The sequence below is a fragment of the Geotrypetes seraphini genome, chromosome 11, assembly GCF_902459505.1.
Source record: "Geotrypetes seraphini chromosome 11, aGeoSer1.1, whole genome shotgun sequence".
NCBI lineage: Eukaryota > Metazoa > Chordata > Amphibia > Gymnophiona > Dermophiidae > Geotrypetes > Geotrypetes seraphini.
In genome coordinates this window covers 132,232,334-132,245,596 of record NC_047094.1, presented here as the reverse complement: position 1 = coordinate 132,245,596, position 13,263 = coordinate 132,232,334, and positions in this window count along the sequence as shown.

The following is a 13,263-nucleotide window of genomic DNA, read 5'->3' as shown; positions in this document are numbered from 1 at the left end:
TGCAGAAAATTCAGATCTAAGTATATCTTTTACTATAAGATTTGTATTATGATTAAATACCCTTTACAGTTTAGCGGTTGACATCAAGGATTGCTTTATGGAGCTGCTTGTTTAGGAACCAAGAAGGTAATGTTACTAGGGCCACTTGATAAAAGTGATTATAACATGATCAATCTGATATAATATTTAGATTAAGTATACACAGGAAATCCTATATTAGCATCAACTTTTTTTTTTAAAAAGGAAATTATGCTAAATGAGGAGCATAGTCAAAAAAAAAATAATTTACAGTGAGTATGGATGATCAAAAACCACATCTTAGAAGCCCAATTCAAATGTATTCCATGTATTAAGAAAAGTGAAATGAAGGCCATGATTTAAAAAGTGATGTGAAGGAATCTTTTAGAACTAAAAACATCATTCAGAAAAGAAAGATCTCATTGAAAATAGAAAACAGCATAAGAAATGGCAAGTCAAATGCATAGTGCTAATAAGGAAGGCAAAGGAGAGACTTTTGAAAAGAATCAGATGGACTGCTAGAAGATCTGAGGGGGGTAAAAGGTGCACTTTGGAAGACAGAGTTCAGTTACTCTCCCTGCTATGGCCTGGTCTTTCCAAAGATGATATAAAAGAGATAACAGTGCCAGATCTGATATTCAACGCTGACTGACTCAAAGAAACTGAAATGGATCTCTGTAAATCTAGAAGATGTAACGGGGCTATTTAATAAATAGTAGCAAATTACCTATTCTGGTTGGTATACATCCCAGAGTACTGATAGAACTGAAATATAAACTCATAGAATTATTATTAGTAGTAATTTATCTTAAAATCATGCATGGCACTGGACAATTGGGTGAGTGGCCACAATCATGCCAGCTTTATTTTTAAATGGTTCCAGAGGTGAGCCTGATATCAGTGCTGGGCAAAATAAGAGGCAATGTAAAGGACAAAATTATGGAGCATATAGCTAAAACATGAATTGATGAGACAAAGTAATCATAGCTTTAGTCGAGGAAAATCTTGCTTCACCAGTCTCCTACATTTCTTTCACAGGGTGAATAAACATGTGGATAAAGCTTGAGCTGGGCACATGGATCTGGATTTCTAAAAGGCATTTGATAAAGTAACTCATGACAGACTATGGGGGAAATTAGCAAGTCATGTGATGGGAAGTAATGTTCTTCTATGGATTAACCCTTTCAGGACCATAAGGATCGTAGGCCAATTTTTGTGGTTTTGACGACATTTTTATGGTAAAAAGGGCTTGCAGATGCCAAAAAATTGATTTTTTTTTGTGAAATATCATTATTTTTATTTAAAAAATCACACTTCTGGCTTATGGACAGTGTGGCAAGTGAATCTTCTCGTCAATCTAGCAACGACGCTAATGAATGAATGTCGGAACCAGTTTGTTTACATAAAGGCAGTATCATATGGAATCCGTACATATCAAATCTAGAACTGTAGACTATCCCAATCAAAATTGATAGGATTTTAAAGTTATGGGACAAATATGTCCCTTGGTCCTGAAAGGGTTAAGAACTGGTTAAATGTTCAATAGTCTCAGTTGAGAAGGGTAAAGAGTGGGGTTCCCCAGGGCTCTCTGCTGCGACACACTGCTTTTTTTAAACATATTTATCAATGACCTAGAGATGGGAATAACTAGTGAGATTGCAAGATGACTTTGCAACACTGGGAGACTGGGCATCCAAATGGCATTTAATATGAGGAAGTACAAAGGCATGTGTGTATGTAGGAAAGAGGACTCCAAACAGCAGCCATAGGATGCAAGGTTCCACATTTAGAGTCACTGCACAGGAAAAGGATCAAGGTGTTGTAAATGATACTTTGAAAGGCTCTGCTCAGTGGGCAGCTGCTACAATAGCATCTAGGGCAGGAGTAGGGAACTCCGGTCTTCGAGAGCTGTATTCCAGTAGGGTTTTCAGGATTTCCCCAATGAATATGCATTGAAAGTAGTGCATGCAAGCAGATCTCATGCATATTCATTGGGGAAATCCTGAAAACCCTACTGGAATACGGCTCTCGAGGACCAGAGTTCCCTGCCCCAGATCTAGGGCATGGAAAACAAAAATGAGAATATTATACCTTTGTATTGATCGATGATGTGATTGGAAATTGAATGCTGGGCGCAGTTCTGCTACTTCTCAAAAATTATAGCAGAATAAGGAAAGGAACAAAGAAGAGCAATTTCCCTGTGAAGAAAAGCTAAAGCAGTTAGGCCTAAACTAAACCTTAGGTTTGCATACCGCACCATCTCCACAAGCGTAGAGCTGGGCACGGTTTACAGGCCTCTTCAACTTTGAGAAGACGTGGCTGAGGGGAGCTAGGATCGAGGTCTAAAATACAGTCTGGCGTAGAATGAAAGGGGCAGATATGAATCGCTGGTTTACGTTTTCCCAGAAATATACTGGGGAGGGGAGGGAACAAACTTACTAAGTAGTAAACTTGAAAGAAATCTGAGCAAATATTTCTTCACTCAATGTGTAATAATAATTTTATTTTTATATATCGCAATACCACATTGCAAGAAAATGTGGTACAAGCAATTAACTTAAGCAGGGTTTTAAAAAAAAAAGTTATGTATAACTTCCTAAAAGAAAAGCCCCCCCGATGATGGCCCCTGAGGCAGGAGTGATGCCTATTTCCGCCTACCTAGGCCACCTGGACCCCCTTCACACACACCCAAGAACTTTTAAAAAAATAAATCAGCCTTCTGCCCCTCCCCGTACATCCAAGTTGTACTGGGAAGGGGAAGTCTCACCATTTTGCCAGGAGGAGGGAGTGGGCATCCCTTTTGCTGGATTTCTACACGGGACAAGGGTGGGTTGGTGGAGTTGATGTGGTTTGGGAGTATGAAGGGGTTTGGATGGCTGTGATCTTCACGGGAGAGGGTACAGGAGTGTGAGGGCAGGAGGGAGTATGCATCCCTCCTGCCTTTTTTTTTTTAACCTGGGGTAATATGGCAGACCTGTCAGGTTTTTTGTGTCATTAGAAATAATTGCTACATTTTATGAATTGCGACACGGGCATTGAGCGGTGGGCTGCTTTTAATATTAATTTGTAAATCAGTATCTGAGGCTGCAACAAGACGTATGGAAAAGCACGCAGCATGCCATTGTGTACATTGGTCGGTAAAATTACATCACCCGTTAAACTGGTTTAAACAGTTTAGCAACGCTCGTTAGACGCACAATGACTTTAGTGCATCGGGGCTACTGCGCTTGATGGACATTGTCTGTAGCTATAGCTCATTCCTCTGTGCAGTGCTTTCATCCTCTCCTTGTAATCCTGTCTCTCTTCTGCCCCGTTGCCAGGATTACCACAATGGAATATGCATGAGAAATTTGCATGCAAGAGTCCTTTAATATGCAAATTTACACAAACCTTTGTAAGTTTCAGAAAATGCATTATTATATAATCGCTGGATGATGCTTATGTTGGTGTCCTAAGTGGAATCAGCTGCTGCCGCGAATTCCAAGTGTGATATCTTTAGTATTAAGATTTAGATTCTGATTAAATAGCCCTCTTTATCCACCCGAGAAACATCGTCATTCAGACAGGGTGTTGGTTATAGTGTGCTGGGCCAAAATCAGGGACAGCTGCTCACTAAGGCATGCTAACGCCGCTCTAACCTCTTCATCTCATGCATGGGGTTGATTTATGCATGAGAACTTCTCACCGAAGGAACTCTGCCCACAGCTGAAAACATGGCAAGCACATTTATTGTAAATATAGTTATGTGCCCGAGGTGGCTCTGTTGTAATTAGTTGGATTATGATATCAGCCTGCTAACTTACTCATCAGCAGTTCGGCACTCTGACCATCACAGATGGCTTTGAGCTATCTGTTTACTCCTTTTCATAGTGAACAAGCCTAAAAAAATCCCTCCCTATCCTCTTTTAAGGAAAGCAAATCACTGTTCTCCCAAGGGAGCTTAGAAGGGTTTTATGTGAATTTATGCAGATATGCAAGCATTTTTCCATGTCTGAGGGCTCACACTTAATTCCCCATTGCCCCAAATACATTAGATAAAGTGACTTGCCCTGGATCAGTGGCTTATTAAAAAGGGGGGGGGGGCAGTCCACCCAGCGCACTGACTCCCTTCCCCCATATTTCTGTAATGTTCCTGGTGTGAGCTGTTGCCCTTGTGTGGGCTCTGCTTGTGACATCACTTCCTGGATCTGCACACCGAGGAAGTGATGTCAGAGAGCCCATGCAGCCACAACACACTGGATTTTAGCGACAGGTTTTAGTGCAGCCAGGCAAGTAACTACTGTAGGTCATATGTGCCTGGCATGAATGTTAGAGGTATGGGGGGAGGGAAGGGGTGCCTCTCCCCCCTCACTCTGCCACTGTCCAGGGGCTGAGGCTTTAGCTTTAACCACTGCGCCACACTCTCCCCTCATCTAAACTACTTGCCTTTACCATGAAGAACACTTGTGTGGGTTGGTAGCCCTGCAATTAGCTTAACCTTAATGCTGGCCAACTGCTTAAGGAGGTACCACAGCATTTGGGATTCTGTTACACAGCTACAGACCTTTCCCTTTTCCTAGGGTACAAGGAGATGGAGACACAGCAAATGAGTGAGCTCAGCGGCTGTGACTGGTAGAAGCCTAGACCCTACGAGGTTCTTCAACTGCGGCCAGTGGTAGCCATTTTGGTAAGATTAAAACACATAATAGGTGAGGAAGAGTGGATGAAAAAGCACAGTTACTTACCGTAACAGGTGTTATCCAGGGACAGCAGGCATATATTCTCACATGTGGGTGACGTCATCTACGGAGCCCCAGCGCGGACAGCTTTTCAAGCAAACTTGATTGAAGTTTCAAGTTTGCACACTGCACCACGCATGTGCTAGCCTTCTTGCCCACTAGAGGGCGCATCCCCACCTCGTGGTCCTCAGTTTCATATCATAGCAAAGAAGCCATCCCCGGGGAGGTGGGCGGGTTGTGAGAATATATGCCTGCTGTCCCTGGATAACACCTGTTACGGTAAGTAACTGTGCTTTATCCCAGGACAAGCAGGCATGATATTCTCACATGTGGGTGACCTCCAAGCCAACCAAAAAAGGGCAGGTGGGAGGATGGCAAATTAAGAAAACAGGTTACGTAACACCGACTGGCCAAACCGGCCGTCGCTTCTGGACAAAGTGTCCAGACAGTAGTGGGAGGTGAACGTATGAACCGAAGACCAAGTGGCAGCTTTACAGATGTCCTCCATAGGCGTGGATCGGAGGAAAGCCACGGAAGCTGCCATCGCTCGGACTTTATGACCCGTAACTCGACCCGAAAGCGGGAGATCAGCCTGAGCGTAGCAAAAGGAAATACAAGCAGCTAACCAGTTTGACAAGGTGCGCTTTGAAACCGGGTGTCCCAACCGATTCGGATCAAAGGACAAAAACAATTGAGGAACCTTCCGATAAGACTTGGTGCGTTGAAGATAAAAAGCCAACGCCCTCTTACAGTCAAGCGTATGAAGCGCCACTTCACCAGGATGAGAATGGGGCTTCGGAAAAAACACCGGAAGGACAATAGACTGATTGAGGTGGAAATCAGACACAACTTTAGGTAAAAATTTTGGATGGGTGCGAAGAACCACCTTATCATGATGAAACACCGTGAAAGGAGGATCCGCCACCAAGGACTGCAGTTCACTAATCCGACGAGCAGACGTGAGCGCAATCAAAAAGACCACTTTCCAAGTGAGAAATTTTAGATGCGACTTGTCAATGGGCTGAAAGGGAGGCTTCATCAGCTGAGCCAAGACCACATTAAGATCCCACACCACCGGAGGAGGTTTCAGAGGAGGATGGACATTCACTAAACCCTTCATGAAACGAGTCACCAGAGGATGAAGAGAGAGAGAACGACCCTCAAGGTGCCGATGGAATGCAGCAATGGCACTGAGATGCACCCGAATAGAAGTCGTCTTCAGGCCAGACTCAGATAAATGCAATAGATAGTCCAGAACCGAAGACACAGGCACCGAACTCGGTTCCAGACGATTCAAAGAACACCAGGACGTAAACCTGGTCCACTTCTGGGCATAACAAAGCCGAGTCGAGACTTTGCGCGAGGCCTCCAAAATCTCCCTCACGGACCGAGACACTGGAATCGAAGTCAGGGGGAGAGAAACCAAGCAGTCAGATGTAAAGACTGAAGATTGGGATGTAACAGCGAACCCCGACTCTGAGACAGCAGAGAGGGAAACACCGGCAGAAGTAGAGGTTCCCTGGTACTGAGTTGAAGAAGCAGGGAGAACCAGGGCTGCCTGGGCCAACGAGGCGCAATGAGGATCATGGAGGCTCCGGTCGATCTGAGATGAACCAGCGTTCTCAAAATCAGAGGAAACGGCGGAAACGCATAAAGGAACCTCCCCTCCCATTCGAGAAGGAAGGCATCCGCCTCGAGACGATCCGGAGAGTAAATCCGAGAGCAATAGAGGGGCAGTTTGCGAGTCTCCGGAGAGGCAAACAGATCCACCTGAGGAGTTCCCCAGCGGTCGAAGACCTCGCGAAGTACTCGGGAGTTCAGAGACCATTCGTGCGGCTGGAGAAGACGACTGAGTTTGTCTGCCAGCTGGTTCTGCTCTCCCTGAATGTACACCGCCCGCAGGAATATGTTCTGGGAGATCGCCCATTCCCAAAGGCGAAGAGACTCCTGACACAGAGGCCAAGAGCCCGTACCCCCTTGTTTGTTGACATAGTACATCGCCACTTGGTTGTCGGTCCGCACGAGCACCACCTGGTCTCGCAGCAGGTGGACAAAAGCTCGTGCGGCCAGAAAAATGGCGCGAAGCTCCAGCACATTGATGTGACATCGGCGGTCCTCCGCCGACCACAGACCGTGCGTCCTCAGGCCGTCCAGATGGGCTCCCCACGCGTACTCGGAGGAGTCCGTGGTCAGGACCTTGCTGTGAGGTGGAACGAGAAACAGCAAACCCCCGGACAGATTGGAAGAGCCGGTCCACCAACGGAGCGATCGACGTAAACAAGGAGTCACTGATATCCGGGAAGACACCGGATCGCGATCCTGCCGCCACTGCGACGCCAGAGTCCACTGCGGGAGCCGTAGGTGCAAGCGAGCGAAAGGCGTGACGTGAACCGTCGACGCCATGTGACCCAGCAAAATCATCATGCTCTGGGCCGACACCTCCGACTGCCCTTGACAGTGGCGGCTCCACCGAAGCAGAGCCTCCCGCCGAAGCGGGGGGAGAAAGGCGCGGAGGCGAACCGTGTCCAGCACGGCTCCAATGAATTGAAGAGACTGTGCCGGGTACAATTGAGACTTGGGAAAGTTCACTTCGAACCCCAGGTTCTGCAGAAGACTGATAGTCTGTTGGGTCGCTAAGATAACCCCCTCCCTGGACGAGGCCTTGATCAGCCAATCGTCCAGGTAGGGAAAGACCTGTAGACCCCGCGAGCGCAGGGCCGCCGCAACCACTACCATACACTTGGTGAACACTCGAGGGGACGACGCCAACCCGAAGGGAAGAACCCGATACTGCAGGTGCAAATCCCCGACTTGAAAACGCAAGAACCTGCGGCAAGCGGGATGCACCGGAACATGGGTGTACGCTTCCTTCAAGTCCAGGGAGCACATCCAATCCCCCTCCTCCAATAGTGGATAGAGAACCGGAAGCGATAACATACGGAACTTCTCCCGGACCAGGAACTTGTTGAGCTTCCGGAGGTCCAAAATGGGGCGCAAGTCCCCGGTCTTTTTTGGGACTAAAAAGTAACGGGAGTAAAACCCCTGGCCCATCTGTTCGCGAGGTACCACCTCGACCGCTCGGAGGCTCAACAGGGCCCTGGCTTCCTCCAGGAGAAGGGCCAACTGGCTCCGATTGGGAGGGCAAGCTCCAGGAGGCAAGTCCGGAGGCGGACTGGAGAAGTTGAGCGAATAGCCCTCTGAGATTGTCCGGAGCACCCATGCGTCTGACGTAATCGCAGACCAGGCCCCGGCAAAAGCCGTCAGCCGACCCCCGATGGGAAGGGGGTGGCACGATGTCGCGGCGGGGGCCCGCCCCCGACCGCCCACCCCGTCAAAAGGACGGCGCGGCCTTGGCCGCCCCCTGCGCAACGGGCTTAGAGGGGCCACCTCTATTCTGTTGGGGTGGACGCCGTGACGGCGGTCTGGAAAAGGCCGGCGTAGACTTCTGAGGGTACCTTCTCGGGGGCTGCCGGAAGGGACGCTGGGTAGGGGCCTTAGGCTTCGGGCGCACCAGAGATGCCAGAGAGCGCTCCTGTTCGGAAAGCCTCTTGGTCGCCGCATCCAAAGATTCGTCGAACAATTCCGACCCAACGCACGGCAAGTTAGCCAGGCGTTCCTGCAAATGCGCCTCCATCTCGAGGGTACGGAGCCACGCCAACCGGCGCATGGCCACCGCACAGGCCGATACCCTCGAGGCAAGTTCAAACGCATCGTAAACTGCGTGGAACAAATATAGGCGCAGCTGGGCCAGATTAGAGCTGAAGGTGGCAAACCTGTCCCTATGCGACTCTGGTATCACCTCACGAAAAGAGGGGAGGTCCTTGACCATCGTACGTAGGAAGGACGAGTACGAAAAGGCGTAGTTCAGGACCCTCGTCGCCATGAGAGAGTTCGCATAGAGATGACGCCCGAATTTGTCTAAGGTCCGGCCCTCCCTACTCGGCGGGACCGCGGCAGAGACCCTGGAGGGCTGCGATTTCTTAACCGCCGATTCCACTAGGAGCGAATTGTGAGAAAGTTGGCCCTTCTCAAAACCCTTGATGGGGAGGGTGCGATACTTCGACTCCATTTTTGAGGGGACCACAGCGACCGTTAAGGGAGCCTCAAGATTCCTCAGGAAGGTCTGGCATAGGACCTTGTTAACCGGAAGGCGCGGGGATTCCCGAGGTGGGGCAGGAAGATCCTGCTCCTCCAAAAACTCCTTGGTGTAAGTGGACCCTTCAGACAAGTCGACACCCAAAGCCGCCGCCATATCCTGCACGAACCTCGTAAAAGAGGAAGGTTTAGCAGGAGGAGAGGGAGATCGAGACTTCCCGGCGGAGCCGAAGGGAGAGGCCTCGTGAGAATATCTGGGCTCCCTACCAGACCCCGACCCCAACGAGGCACAGTCCTGCGACCTCGACGGAGTCGGAGACCGGGTGCGTCTAAAGGAACCCCTCGGGGATCCCCCCGGGGTCCTAGGCACCGAAGCCCGACCCTTCGGTCCCGGCGAGGAGGCCCGGGAGCTCTCCCTGGCCGGAGACCGGAATAAGACAGGGTTATCCACCCACAGGTCTCTCACCTGCAAGGCCTCGGCCCCGGCCGGTGACGAGCGACCGCGCCGCCGAGGCGAGGCTCGAGACCTCTTGGCCTTCCTCGGCCGGCGCCTCGCCCGAGACCTGCCCGAGGGCGACGACCCCCGTGAGGACTCCGAGGACGAAGACGAGATCCTCCGCACCCGGCGCACCTTGTCTTTCGGGCGCACACTACGCTCCGGCGGATCCCGCGAAGCCGGGTCCGAGGGTACTGCCGAGGTCGAGGCCGTGGGCGCCTCGGGAGCCGAAGCCCCGGTACCCGAGGCCGAGGTCGTCAACTGCGGGGGCACCGAGGCCGGAGCAGCCGAGGCCGGAGCCTGCTGCAGATGTTCAATGGCCCCGGTGAGCTCCGAGGCGATTAACGCCCGGAGCAAGTCTTGAAACACGGGGATTGACATTCCCTGTGGCAAGACCTGCCGCTGCTCCTCGGAGGGCGACCTCGGTCTCGAGTATTCCCTCGGGGCGGCGGACGCGGGCATCTTGGGCTTAACAGAGGAGGACCCTCCCGCCGAAGAGCCCGAGGATGGCTTCTTGGACGATCCAGGAGCTGAGGAGGGAAGTGGAGACTTACCCGAGGCCTTGGATGAGGCCGGCTGCTTCGATGGCAACGAGGCCCGAGGCGAAGCCGATGGTCCCGAAGCTGAGGTCGAGGCCGATGTCGAGGCCGAGGTCAAGGCCGGGGCCGAAGCCGAGGCTGAACTCGAGGCCTTCCCGGGCGGGGACTCGACCGAGAAAAGTTCTGCCATGCGGGCTTTGCGGCGTTTGAGTGCCCGCTTCTGGAAGGTGGCACACTTCTCGCAGGACGCTGTAGGGTGTTGGGGCCCCAAGCACCTCAGACAGCACCTGTGTGGATCAGTGATCGATAGGAGCCGTTCACAGCGCCCGCACTTTTTAAAGCCCGTTACGGGCCGGGACATGGGCCCAAGGGAGGCCGGGAACAAGCGAGGTTCCTCGGCCACGGCTACCGGGAGCCCCCGGTAGCGATAAAAATCGAAATTTTTTTTTTTTTTTGAAACGAAAGGAAAAAAAGAATAAAGAATAAAGAAGACAAAAAAACGCAGCGACCGCGCGAAATACCCTACACAGCCGCGGCGACAGAAGGCACAAGAGCACAATTTTTTCCACAGGGCTTCTGGCTCCGCGGATGAAATTGAACTGAGGACCACGAGGTGGGGATGCGCCCTCTAGTGGGCAAGAAGGCTAGCACATGCGTGGTGCAGTGTGCAAACTTGAAACTTCAATCAAGTTTGCTTGAAAAGCTGTCCGCGCTGGGGCTCCGTAGATGACGTCACCCACATGTGAGAATATCATGCCTGCTTGTCCTGGGATAATATGCTCTTACCCCGATTCAAATGCCAAATCTACACTTTTACACCCCCCAGTCTAATGTTCCCCTTAAGACCTGGCTCTCTTACATCCACCTTAGCTACTGACCTAATAACCTTTTTTTTTTTTAATTAAACCGAGATCAAATAAGGCAGTGTTACTTGGGGAACCTGCAACCCCCTCTGCTTGAGAAGCACCCTGTGGTTGCGTTATCCAATCTGGCCACCTTCCCACCCACCCACCATCCCCTCAAAGACTTAATAATTTACAGGACAGGATCTGATACAGTGAACACTAATGTATGTACTCAAATATAAACCGAGGTAACCCTTTCTCCCCCAAAAAGGAGGGAAAAAGATTGACCCGAATATAAACCGAGATTAGAAATTTGGATATGCGAGTGTGCTTTGTCAGGGATCATGCCATAAATAATCACTAATTTTTCAGCTGGGGCTGTTTGAGTCCAAAAAAATGGAAGGAGGGTCGACAAGTATCTTCCTACATGGGGCACGACACCAACCGTTTCTGGGCTTCTATCCCCATCAGGACACCTGGCCTCAGCCACACATGCAGAAAACTGATAAAACCCTCTTCAAATAGAAACCCACAAAGTAAAAGTACTATTGTACACAAACGAAACCCTAATAAGCCAGAATCTGCATACAGTACACCACAAAAGAAACAGAAAGAAATGCATTTCTTCCTGAATGGTCCAAATATAAAAACATCAGATGTAAATTTTCAAAATTGACATATTTCAATCACTAAATTGAAAATAAAACCATTTCCTACCTTTGTTATCTGGCGATTTTTATTTTTCTGATCATCTTGTTCCATCTTTGCTCTTAACTCTGCTTCCAAGGCCTTCTTGAATTGCATTGGCTGTTTCTTTCCTCTCCACCTTTTGCACTACATCCATTTTTGGCACTGATTTTCATATTCAGTTTTCTTCCATCTCAGATCTCTTCCCTCCTTTCCCCTTCCCTCCATCCATGTGCATCATGTCCTTTTCCTTTCCTCTTGCCTTCCCCTCCATGTTTCTCCGTCCTTGCGCATTATTCCCTTTCCTCTTGCCTTCCCCTCCATATGCCACCATCTTTATTCTCCCCTCCATCCATATGCTCCACTTTTCTCTATTCTCTGCTCCTCCCATTCAGCATCTTTCCCTTCTTCCTCCCTCCCCCGGTTCCACCAAACACTCTCAACAAGAAAACTACAAGGAAGACGCCAGCGATCCTCTTGCACTGCTTGCGGCCTCTGCATGGTTCCTTTGCTGCAGTCTGCTCAAGTGGAAGCAGGAAGTTGCTTCACAGGGAGGTGGACCGCGGCAAACGAACAGTACAGAGGCGGCCACTGGCAGCGCTGAAAAACACAGGTTCAGACACTTCTATCCTCCATTACCTGCTCCCCCCTGCCCCAGACCGGCATCGCATTTACAGTTCTGCTCAGGAAGTGGATGGCAATGGACTGTGTAGAGCTGATGCGGGGCCTTGAGCATCTGCGCGTGCTCAAGGCTTGCAGGATGCCCTTGAGAATCCCGAAGAGGGTGGGAACCGTCAAGCATTGAGTATGCATAGATGCTCAAAGTCCTCTTTCTAGCCCAGCACGGAGCGTTAGTGTCGGCTTCCTGAGCACTAGAACGGTAAGTCCGATGTTGGTCTGGGACAGGGGATTGTAGTGGAGGATAGGAGTTCTGGTCTTGGGGGGGGGGGGAGGGGAGAGATACAGTTCTAGTGCTCCGGAAACTGATGCTACTGCTAAATGCCTTGGTGGTCTGGGGCAGGGGATTGTAGGTAGGGGAGGCTAGCAGTCCCAGTCACCAGAAGGGGGTGGAGGATAACGGTGCCGGTCACTGGGAGAAAGTAGAGGACAGCAGTGAGGGATGGTAACAGAATTGGTCATTGGGTAGAGAGGGGAGGAAAAGGGCACCATCATCAGGAGGCTTGAATATAAGCAGAGACCCCCATTTTGGGCCCCAAAATCTTGGTTTATATTAGAGAATATATGGTACTTTTGGTTAAACACATCCTAGACAATTTTAACCACTTTTTTTCCCTTTTTTTTTTACATCACCACCCTATGGAACTTTCTGCTACACACTTGGAACTGACTGAAGAGAGCGATACAAAAAGCGCAACTGGTCAGTTTTATTATCAAGCGAGAGAGGGCAGCGCCACACAGACAGCGTCTATATTGTTACTGTCCACAGAGACACCCTGGTTCCGATAAGGAACTTCACTTTATCAATGTGGAATATAATAAGTGTCTTCGTGTTTAGCAAGCACTACGTACCTCCTCCTCGGAAACGCAGCAGCCTGCGCTCTACCCCTTTGCAGATGAACCAGGGGAAGAGATGGCTCCCGAACCTGGAGACCAGATTCAATCTGCAGGCTGTCCAGAGGGCTTACTGCGGTTTCAGGCTTACAGAGCACCCTCCAGAAGCAGACAAACTTTAAAATGTCTGCGATCTCCCGCCGGAGGATCACTTGCACAGAGGCAAACCCACGGTACCGAAGAAAATAAAAGACTAGGAATTGAGAAATAAAATCACAAACAGAAGAAAACTAGAAGTTCTCAGCAAGGCTGCAGAATCAAACTGAACTTCAAGGGGAGTGGCCGACAGGTGA